We start from the raw sequence: 12,428 nt of genomic DNA on the forward strand, positions 1-12,428 counted from the left end.
TTCTCCTAGTGACTAGAAAAAAAAAAAACAGAATAATAGCAAGACCAGATATTTGCTTCTTTGTATTTCTGCAGAAATTAGTATTCATACTCAGTAAATGGCATTGACAGCTACCCAGGAACAATTAAGGATGATGTTCCTTTACTCTAATGTGCATGTGTACATATGGCACGTCATCAGCAACAGTACCAATAAAGGGGAAGGTCGTTGTAAAACAATCCCAGCAACAATGGCACAAACACAGTAACGACAGTGACATCAGCTGCACAGACAGGCAGACACAAATTGCAGGCATTCACAGCACCATGGCCATGGTATGTTTTACCAGAGAATAAGAGAACATATGCTTAGGTGTAGCAATCCTCAGATGTCGTCTCCTAAACCATAAATCCGTTTAATTCCTTGCATTTCCTGCTCCAATATGCTTAGAGATCTGTGCCCAAATATCAAACACACCTCTTCCTTCCAAAGCACTTGATGCTACAGGCAGATAATGCCATGCTATGATGTATTCATTTCCACAGTAACAACAGGCACTCATTCAGCAAAAGGGCTTCATGTCAAGGCAGAGAGAGGGAAAACATGACCTGTCCCTGGGCATGTCACAGTCTCTCAGGTGGAACAGATTTCTAAGAAACAGGAAATCTTAAACCAAGATCTAAACACTCTTGGAGAGCTCAGATATGAGCTTCCAAATCATGCACATCTGTGTAAGGTGCTCAGGAAAGAAGTGGAAGGACCAAAAGAAGAATACTTTTGTCTTTTCCATATCAGCAACCTGGGTGCACTCTCACAAGAATTTGGTTGAGATATACTCTAATTGATACTTCTTCAGGCCTCAGTCCTACTGCCAATGTCCATGGACAGAGTAGGAATTTATCAGTGTGACAGCCACACTACAACAGTGAGATTTGATCAGAAGCCAACAAAGATACTATACAGACTTCTTTTTCTACCTCTTCACTAATCTCACAGCTTTTAGAAGAAACTTATTCCATGCACAATCCCTAAGGGTTAGTGTTCATTTTTAATTTCTATGTTATATAGCAAATCACCTTTAAAGCCTCGAAAATCCATATTCTAAAAAAAAAAAAAAATCTTCAAATTTTGGGATAGAAAAGAACCCAGAGAGAGCTTCAGAAACTCATAATGTTGGCATTTTGCTTTGTCACTAACTTTAATATCACTCTAATCAAATCAGTGAGACTGTGGAAATGATACCAAACAATATCAGGTCAGGAAATACCACCAAATCCCTCAATTCATTGAAAAAGTTAAGACTTTTAAAATTAGGTTTTTTTAAACTCAGTGATGTTAAACTGAAGGGCATTTTGTAATTTTCGTATAGAAACCTGGAAGAGCTAAAAGGTACAGCATACTACAAACCAGTTTGTATTCATCTGAACTGAACAACATCTTAGAAATATTTAGAGGTTGTCATTGTCAGCAGGCAGAGCTAGAGGAATTATTTTGCTTTAGATCACTGTCCTTCCTATGGTATCAGTCTTCACTGCCTAGAATAATTATGAAATTAGGACTCACCTCTGGGCTCAGACAGTGCTGCAAAGTCTGTGGCCCTCTTCCTTAACAAACCCCTTGGTGCTCAGCCCACAAGGCTTTTTAAAAGCCACACGGTGGTGAGCAAGAAGCCACAAAACAGAGTATTGTTGCCTAAAGCCTACCAGAGGCAGGGGATCAATCAGCACAGACCAGTATGCATTGCCCAGCAAGTATTTAAACCAGCATTCCTACACATCACTTCCCACAACACAAGGAGGATTTATTTGGTACTGTGTACCCAAAATCATAACAAGGTTATTCTCCTATATTTCTTCAAAATAAAACCTCAAGCTGTGGTTATGCACCCATTGCACCAGCTTCTCAAAACATTTAGAGATGCTAATCAACAAATTGCAAAGTTGGTTTAGGTAATTATCAATACAACAGTAATTATCAATTAGGTAATTATCAAGTTACTGTGGAATCTGGGAGTAGACAAGTTATCCACAACCAGCAGATTAGTTCTGGTACCCATCTGGACTGGAAAGAGGTACTTTTCCAGAATTCCAGAGATACCTCACCAGAATGCTCTGGTGAACAGCTGCCTGAGATGCCTTCCTCCCTGCAAGCAATCACAGTGCCTGCACAGTCTGAATCAAGGGAGTGCCACTCTCCTGCTCACATTAACACTCAGCTTCGGGTTACAACATTTCCACACTGGGGGAACTGCAGCCCTATACACATACAACAGCTGCACCTTACAGGTGCCTGACTTCCCTCGTACATATCTGAGACAAAAAGGAACTAAACCAGCACCATCCAACTACAAACACATCTGTAAAAAGCAATGACATTATGGGTTGAGTTCCAAAGGAGGTGGACTTTCATCAACTATCTCCCTTCACACTCAGCCTAGCTCAAGGCTGTTGGCACTAACTAATCTTTAGAAAAATTCATCTTCTGGACACCTGATCACACTGCTGCTGATGTGTCATTGAGGGTTTTTACTATGATTTCTCATGAGAGAGAAGGAAAATGGTGGGAAAGGGATGAAGCTTGTATATACAACTAGCAGAAGCCTTGTATGCTTTGACCTTTCTCCTGAAGGTGGTCAAAGTTTTAAGCATATGTCACCACCAAATGAGATAGACAGTTGGCCTCTGTCTAAAACAAAATATGCTGCAACTGCTACAGCTATTATCAAAACAGGTGTAAGAGACTCATTTACAGCAGCCAGGAAAAAGGCAGGAGAGAAAGGCTGGACTGGGAAGTGACAGCACAATATCTGCAGATGGAAGTATGGAAGACAAGCTCTTACAATACTTTGGAAATAAATTCATGTAGGACATACAGAATATGAAAGATTAAATCAATAAAACACACTCATCTGTTTAAAGGAGGAGGAAAGAAGAAAGGATGACAGGTTGGAAAAAGTAAAAGATGGATTTAGAAATAAAATTCATTAGCAGTGCCTCCCCTATCACAGAGAGGAAAGAAACCTTTGCCTTGTCACTGTGCAATGGGCAGGAAGGCTACATACACATGAAATTTCAGAACTTCCCCTCCCATGGAAAGATTTAAATCAGGTCTTTGTCTAGAAAAGAAGGGAGAGGTTTTCTTAAAATGAAACAAAAGGCATCCTTCTCTCTACTATCCCTTGAGGTAAGACAGAATGAACACGATCTTGCTGCATTTTGACACCGAGAGTTACCAAATCCTTTCTATCACTGTGTATTCCCTTTACTTTATTTAATAAATGAAATCTCATCAACTTATCCTTCTTCTATTATCACTGCTGACATCAATCTGATAATATTGGCTTGGCGTGGAATCGTGCTATTATATGTCCTCTTGATATTTAATTTAAGAGAAACGTCTGCAGTGGGGTGAATATGTGAAGCAAGCTTTTTATTACTGGCAGCAGTAAGGACGCTGGGAGTGAATTAGACATTCATCTTAGTCAGGGCCAATCTAGTGGCTCAGAAGAGGTTTTCTTCTTAACCCTCTCCTAACTGTTCAATAGCAGCAGGTAACAGCTGCTTCAGTCAATAACTGCATTCATTTGTCTTGGCAAATTCATTCCTACATGGATATAAAGCCCATGAAGAAGTACAAAGTGTCTGGGAGGTTAAAGCAAGGTATTTCAAGAATTTCTATCATAAGCACTGCACTAGAAGGAGAAGTGCCAGTCTCAATGTCCATCAATTAATCAAGAAGCAATAGTTTCCAAAGACAAACAGCCAAACTCACTGCAAAAAGCAATTAAGGCCATATCATCAGGATACAGACCCAGAGAATTTCAAACACAGCATTATGGCTACTACTTAGGTGCTGCTGACAGGTTCCCTTTTTGAAAGAATTATAGACTCAGTATTGGAAAGCAAGGGAAAGCTGGAAGAGGTCTGTGTACTTGCTGCTCCTTCCACCCAGCTGAAGAACAGACACCAAGCAGAGATACAATTTCAGTGCTTTAGGAATTGGCAGCTCTTTAGCCTAGTGCAAAATCAGTAACTCCACAGTGAGTAACACACCATCACTCGGCCTTACTGGGAAGAACAGCAATTCCAGATGGAGTTAAAAGCAAGATCTTCTTTTTACATTTTACTCTGGGAAACCGTTCAAGCTGAACAAAAAATCTCAAGACACAGGTTGATGGTTTCTAAACCAGACACTTTGATACCTCTGCTCAGAAACTGATAAACAAAGATATGCAGGATCCCTCATATAAGCCAACTTAAAAGTAGCTGGCTCCAGCACACAGCTGCAAGCAGCAACCTAAATGGGCCAGCAACCTGGAATTTCATGTGGGTTACAGAATCCAGTGACTGGATTAGCTGCTTTCTGCTGCATTGTTTGACTAAGACCAGTGTCTGAACTAACTTGAGCAAACCACATCAGTCACCACAGTCACTACAGCAGAGACAGCCCCAGACACCAGCAATGAGATGCATGGGCAGTACTGCCAGTAAATCCTAGGGCACACAGCAGCAGTTTCTGCATGTTGGGAAGGAATCAGACACGTTGTATAGCTGCTTAGTATGTTTATATATCCAGGGTCCATTACACACGTTTCAGACTAAGCTCAGTGATGCTTTGGTCACATAAATGTGGTGTACTGCCAGGCTGCACTGCACATATATAAAACCCAATAGGTGGTTAACTGACCTGTAAAACTGCATCCTCCCTTGGGTAGCAGTTGGCTCTGATGGCTTCTCTAAACATGTCAGAAAAAAATTACTCCAGACATATGCAATACACAGCACATAGAAAGATTTCATTCTCTCTCATTATTGCATCCTTGACATTAAAGCAGAAATTAAACACAATTGAAGCATTTCATTCACATATAACAAACTCATCAGCACAGAACAAACAGCCAGGCAAGCTAACTTTCAGCACAGGATGCTGCACTATCACAAAGCACTGCGCCCCCACTACAAGCTATGGGATTCCCTGATCCTGCACGTCAGTTTGATAACATGGTTTGAATGGAAGAGGTAAGAGCTGTGTTACAGCTGCGTGGCAAGGGAAATAAGAGATGGAAGAAGCTTAATAGATTATCCAAATGTCTACTAAAAAATCAGTAATGTTTAAGCTACATAACCTAGCACAGTGTAAACAAACTGCGTGTCTCATGAGGCTAAAGTAACATGATCAGGATGGAAGTATTTCTGATCAGCCTCAAGTATTCAAAGCACTGCTCATCAGGCTTTGCCACTGATCCAGGTGGAATAGAAAGCTTGCAGAAGTAACACACAATTTAGAGCAAGAGGGGACAGACTAAAAGAAAAGGTGAAATCTCATGACAATTTTCAGAAGAACAGGGGTGCTACCCCTAAATTTCAGCTGAAGCTGCTATATTCCTGTCTAAATCCTTCTCACATGCCTTGTCACTCTGTCAGCAGCACACTCCTGCACACCTGCAGTATTTCCCCTCTCTCTTTCTCCCTTTGACAGCTGCATTTTAATAACAGGTCACCCGACTCTGTTTTTCCATACATTGTTCATGAAGTGCCAAATGAATGAATATTTTAAAATACTGTGAGTTTCTGGGTGACTCTGTGATCCTACAAAATTTGTCACTCAAGTACTTCCCAATCTCAATTCCTGTTTTGACAGCTTGTCTGAAACTGCCACCCAATTCTTCACTGCAGTTCATGCATGCACCGCACCCTTGTTCTTCCCAGGACAGATACGTCCTTTCCTTCCAATCACAGATATGCAAAAGCTGTTCTGAAATCATCTTCTGTGTAAGCAATTAGATTCTATCACTGAGAACAAAAGTTACCACAGAAGTCCAAGTCTCAACTGTCAGCCACTTGCTGTGCCACTGTACTGCATTCAGTAGAAACAGCTTGCTCCAACCACATTTAATTCACCAAACAAAACAAAAAAAACAAAAAACCCAAACTCTAGAACATACAGATTGATGTCAAAAGTGACTAAAATCTAGCAGTTTTCTGTAACAACTCTAATTTTGGAAATCAACAACAACTTCGTTTCCATCATGAAATTGATGCAAAGAGATTGTGTGACCCATGCAATGCTGGTTCCAGCTCTCCATCTGACTTACTCCAGTGTGTCACAAACTCCTCTGTCCTCCTACATGGTTTATCCTCACACACAGGTGGTCATTTCCCATTTGATCAATGGGTCATCCTGAAATACTTTCCCTTATACTTCATTGTGTTCTGCCAAGTGCAGTTTCAACCAAATTTAAATGGCTTTCCTAGACCCCATAAGCTTTGGGCACTGGGGTTGTGATGGGGGACTGTGGGTCTCTGGGGGAGCAAAAGGGTAGCAATAAGCAAAAAACTGAACTAAAACAGATAAAATAATATTATCCTTATCCTACTGAACCTGCAAATGCAATAACTAATCACCCCTATTAGCATTCTGCATGGGAGATGGCAAGTGGTTTAGAATAATGAGAGACTTTTCCCCACAAGTGGATAATTCCAATGTACATTTGAACATAAATTCTTTACTGATTATGATGGTAGAATACTGAGCTATGAGAAACTGCCAGTTTGGAAGATGAAAGGAAAACTACTGCCTCTTCCTTCACTTGCCAAGAGATACAGAAGTTAACAGAACTGGATCTCCTGCCCACAAAGCCATGCACCATTTTTTCCCAAAGATGCCAAGCTACTAAAGTTGACTAGCAAAGATGAAGAGCCTAAAGTTAGCAGCAAAACAGTCTCTGTAAGCCAAGCAGGAATGAGTCAGAATCTTGTTGCTGGAAGGAGTTCTCTGAATCAGAAAGGAAGCTGGCTCAGCTCCCACAAGGCAGAAAAGCAATATAGCAAGCAATAACTGAATCTGAAAACAACACACAGCCCAACAAGTGACCCGAATAGGGATTTTCTTTCTTCAGATAAAAAATATCATCTAAAAACTGGTTAAGATCTCAGGTCAGGAAGGGAAGGCATGCAGTCTGTAGAAGATACACAGCACAAGGATATCTGGGTTGTGTCAGTGCTATAATGACTGGGAATTAGTTGGGGAACTGTTGGTCTATTAAATACTTTCCCCAAAAGTTTCCTAAAGAAGGTAACGGAAGATGTGATATGCTGATTTCATATAACCACAAGACATGAGGGGCAGCAGGTTCAGTAAATGTCTCCTATGTGAGATGATCTTATAATAATGTCACACTGCAAATGAAATGTTCTTTTTTTAGAATAAAACCCTGACTACCCATTTGAACAGCAGTTACTTTTCCAAAATGCCACTGGGTACTGCACTAGGTTCCTATAGTTTACTTCATGCTACACAAAGGGATGGACAAAAATATGAGTCCATTAGTATATTCTGCACTGACAGAGTGGCATGTCCTGCTAAACATGCCAAAATAAATTTAGAGAGGAGATTGAAGCTGCCAGTGTTAAAGTTCAGGTGGGATTTGAAGCTAAACATTCACCTTATTAAAAAAATGCCCTTGCTTCTGCCCACATTCTCTAAACTTCAAAACTCCAGTGCCCCCTTTTACCAAGCTGTGCAATTCTCAACACTGACTCAGCAAAGATCCCCATTAAATAGCTACTCAACCCTCAGAGAACATCAATAATGGTGCTTTCAAAGCAAGCACACAAAAAAAGTCTTATAAATCCATTTCTGGGGGGAGGTTGGGGGGTTTTGTTTGTTTGGTTTTGTTTTCAAGTAAATACTGTAAACTCAAGAAGTCCTCAGAAAATAGAAAAAAACTTTATAGAAAACAATTTAGATAACATGGTTCTAAGTCTGGAGAACAGCACATGAAGTATCTCAGGTGACGTGAGCCTGTGCCTCCTGATGCTGCTCCAGTGTGCTGCTGGTGGTCCTTGCAGTCAGCACAACACTGACCAGCCCTCTCCAAGGAAACAATAGTCATCCCTGAACAAGTGCTCCTGCCTTCCAAATGCCAGGTTTTTTTATCAAATTAGTTTGAATTGTAGTTGGTATGGTATGTAGGACTAATAAGAAAAATGCAACTATAGAAAGAACCAAACCTAGCAGGGTTTTCTCACAATAGGCTGAGTATCCCATAGCCTAGAAACCCATTTTATCAGAGTAGCTTCATGAATGATCAAAATCACACAAATAAATAAATAATAAAATAAGTTATCGAAGCCTAATTTCATGGCAGAGATGGTTTTTCTCTTCTATAATGGAGAAAAGGACTTCAATCTTATGAGCTCAGCACTAAACACCAACTTCCTCTGTGCAGATGCATCACCATGACAGCAAGGTGTCCACAGCAGTCCTGCCACAATCCTTATTTCCTCAGAAGACAAAAATATAGAAGCTCTGACCTAAATAACAAACTATTTCCTGAAATTTCCCCCGCTGGTACTTGACTTTGGTGTCTTCTACCATCCCTCCAAGACTTCAGGAGGAGACTGACTCAACAGCAAGGACACTGAGTATATAATCCAGAATCAGGAATACAATTACTGTTCAAAATAGCAACACTGCCCTTGAAATCAGTTGCAACTGAATTAATGACCAGATTGTTAGAGTGTTACCTCAACTTTGCCTCAGGCTGCTAATTAGCAAACAAGTCATTAATTCACTGGTAACAAGTGGTTTCTCAGGCATTATTGCTTCTGACATCTTTAATTCACCACTCTTTATGGAAAGCTTCCCCGGACAACTTTAACCTCAGTCCTTTACAGATCAACCCCATGCTATTACCACCAGCACACTACACCACACACACGTTGAAGACAGAGGCAGAAAAACACAGCAGGAATAGGCTAAGCTGGGTCATTAATTAATATTCATGACACCTTTCCCAACTCAAGACAAGGTGAGGAGAAGGCCAAAGGCATAAAAAGTTCTGGATTTTGGTGTGGATCTGCCATTATTTGTAAATACATAATAAGATACGATGAAACCTGGAAAAACCTTGCTTTCACTATGGTACACGTTGGAATATGCAATTCCCAATGTGAGGGCAGAGATCTGCTTCTATTTTTACTGTATTCTCCACAATAAAGAGCTGTGAACTGAAATATTTCATGTCCTCTGATGCACAAAGTGTGACTGAGGTTTGTTTTAACAGCTGCACAAATATCCACGCTTTTGAAAACAATCTGGATTTGGCCTGCCAACAAACCGTGATCTAAGGGCTTTATAAAGGCAACATTACTACAGAAAACAAGTGCTTTTCATGTAAAAATCGATAGCAACAGAAACATCCCTAACAGACTACATGGAGTTTTTGGCACCTCTTCCTTTGCTATTCAGATCTTATTTTATAAATGCCCAAGTTCTACCAAGGTAGTGGTGAAGAAACGCTCCTGCAATTTTGAAGAGACACCAGTTTTTCAGCACTAACAGAACTGCAATCTCAGTTCACTGGACTCACCTCTCATCACGCATGAGAGGAAACACAATACTGTGAACATTAGATTGAATGTTACTCATTTTACTAACTGGGCAAAACAAAAATCTTATTTAGAAGCAGCATCTTAGTAATCCTCAAGAACTGAACTTCAGAAAGAACATTCAACAGCTTGGATGAAGCACACAATCTAATAAATTTTCAAGATTTAAAATTTGTTTCAAAAAAAGAATAATCTGGCCCAATTGGAAAATTTATGCAAATCCACTGCACATATTCAACTTTTATCTCCACATACCATATTCCTAAAGCAGTAGGAGAATATATGTTGCTAGGAAATCAATGCACTGGTACAAGTAGTTAACAATAGACCTTCCAGAATTCATAAGGAAAATGTTTACATGCTAAGGTAATGAGTGAAAAACTGTGTGAAGCAGAACTGAAAGCGAACAGAAACGTTTTCTTTCAGTAAAATGCACACCAAGTAAAATGACACAGTCAAAATTCACCCATATACTTTTATCCTCTTCTGAAATAAATTTGAGGAAACTCATGCATTATAATCTCTTAGAGAATATTTTCATTTCATACCAAGAGAAACTTTATAAAAGTGAGAAACAGGAAAGCTTTGACTAATAACCCATCTCTATTTGAAGATTATGAAACAGACTCAGTGCAGACAGAAGAAGGAACAACTAGCACAAACCAAGCATCAAGGGAAGAACAGGACTGGGACGAAGTTAAATAATTTTGGTGAAGGTATCATCATTGCAGGGCACAAAAGGTCTATGTTGAGGTAAGGCTATGAATGAGCTTTCAGCAACAGTCAATCTCTTACTCCTGAGAACTCGTAAATCCCTATTGGAGAGGCTCTTAATTTCAAAACTAAATTAATAATTTATCTAATCCAATGATAGGAGAAATCCCAGAGCAATTTTATTTGAAAACTATGATGTCTTTACCCTTCACCTTTGGCTTCACAACTTTCCATATAATAACTGTTTCAGACCTTGTTTCCTGGGCACAGTCCTCTGTTGAAATACCCAAGGCCTCATAGTAGATTTCAAGATCAACTCAAGTATCACCACGTAACTGTTTTATAAGCTTTCCATATCTACATAAAGAAACAAAAAAAAGGTAGTCTCTCTAGGTTCTAGTTAATCTTGCCATTCTGAGGGACCATCAGCCTTACAAAATCTTGTGTAATTCAATAAAACCTTTATTTCCATGAGTACCAAAAGCAAGCCATACATTCTGTGTTGCCAGCAGACAATCCATCTATGAACGTTCTTCCCCTACTCTCACTGAGTCAGTGTGGTTTTCTACTCCACGTTCAGCCAGGAGGATACTTCCTACTTGCTGGTTTCTCTAATGTAATCACCTTAAATACTCATGTCCATTAAGTTTAAAGATCTTAGGACCATTAAATGAAACTCTTACATAGTAAGTCCTACATGGCGTAAATCTCTTTGGCAGTTTCTCCATTGGAAAGCTGCCTTGGATTCACAGCTGATCTCCAGGATAAGATCAACTGACATTCTTTATGCACTCCTTGATAGCAGCACAAAGCATATGCAGTCCCCTCAGCACAACATGAAAAGCAATAAAGTCGTCAGTAAGCAGCTTCAGAAACAGTTCTGAAAACTATAGGGAGATCTCAGAGGGAAACTCAGCTTCAGAACAATTTTATCTTTTAACAGCTTCCTAATCCCCTCACCCAACTCCTGCAGCTTTACCTTTTAGAGTCACACCCCCACCCAGGCCAATTCTTGCATCCAAAAGTAACAACTACAAAAATAAATAAATTTTTTACAAAGTGTAAGACAACCTTCACAAAAGAAAATAAATCACAAAAAACAAACAAACAAACAAAAAAAACCAAACCAGCATATTGAGGATAAATCTAGAGTGCTGCACTAAGCCATAACCTCTTTACTGATGTTTTTTTCCTTTCACCTTAACAGATTCAGGGACTGGAATAACATTTAATCCTCAGAAGCTAATCTAAATGTAACACTCAAAAGAAGACAAAGACAACGCAACAGAAAGAAAATTTGGCCAGTGCCTTTTGGGAGTGCTGCTTTATCCCTGGAGCGAGTGCATTAATACAGCTTGGAATGAAATGCTATTTTATTCTCTGTAGCAGGGAGGGGATTAGCAAGTTGTCTTCTCTAAACCCAGTCTGAGTCATGGCTCTATGAACACTGAGAAAAGGATGTGGAATGAAGGGAAGGGTGGGGAGCACTGGCTTTATATTTACATGCTGCTTCCTTTGTGGGTGGTTACTGATGTGCGTAGTTTGCTGAACAGGGAAAGAAGGCAGGAGAAGTTCTAGGTCCCCTGACTTTAATTCTGTTGGTCAACAAAAGAGAAAAATAATAATGCACTAATTATAACAACATAGTTGAGACAATATGTCCATGGCAACTGTCCAATTCACCACAGCATGGAAGCAACAAGGGCAAGTTGCTTAAGGTGCTGAAAGCTGTGCTCAATGGTATTTTGTTGCTAGGATCTTTTCCTGGGAGGAAATAAAACAGGTTGGACAGAGCCCAGAACAAAGGAGAAGGAGACACTCTGATAGGAGTTACGTGGAAACGAGAGCAGGCTGGCTTCAGGTGAAGAGATGAGGAACAAAGAGCATTGCACAAGTCAGGCCATGCAGGCATCAAGCCTTGAAGTGGAAACCAAGAGCTAATGACTGTGTCAGTGATTTAATATGAAGCTCAGCACTAAGTACTTCACTTCTGTTTTTATACAAAGGGAGATAGGAAGGTTTACTTGCCTACCTCGCAGGTATGCTGTGAAGGGTCACTGGTGGAAAGGTGTACAGTAATTCTAAATCCTGCAATGCTTCACAATCACTAAGGAGTGGAAACAGTCCATGGAACGCTTGACCAGTTTGCAGAGCTGTAAGTGTTGATAAAAGAATTACAAAAGTCATTAAATGCCAAGAAAACTCTGGGGGATTGTTTCAGATATTTCTTCTCTTTGCTTCGACACGGACTCTGAAAAACACAGTGGAAAGAACCCACTCACTGTGGAAAGAAGCCCAGCCCTATTTCCCTTTTCCTCCATCAGCTCTGCTGATACACAGTGG

At 40.1% G+C, this 12,428-nt stretch overlaps 1 protein-coding gene across 2 annotated transcripts in view; it reads right to left on the reverse strand.

Moving 5' to 3' along the window:
- CHCHD6 (coiled-coil-helix-coiled-coil-helix domain containing 6) overlaps positions 1-12,428 on the reverse strand; it is a 108,967-nt gene that overhangs the window by 37,067 nt on the left and 59,472 nt on the right. The window lies entirely within an intron of this gene.

This window comes from Vidua chalybeata, chromosome 12 (genome assembly GCF_026979565.1).
Source record: "Vidua chalybeata isolate OUT-0048 chromosome 12, bVidCha1 merged haplotype, whole genome shotgun sequence".
Classification (NCBI taxonomy): Eukaryota; Metazoa; Chordata; class Aves; order Passeriformes; family Viduidae; genus Vidua; species Vidua chalybeata.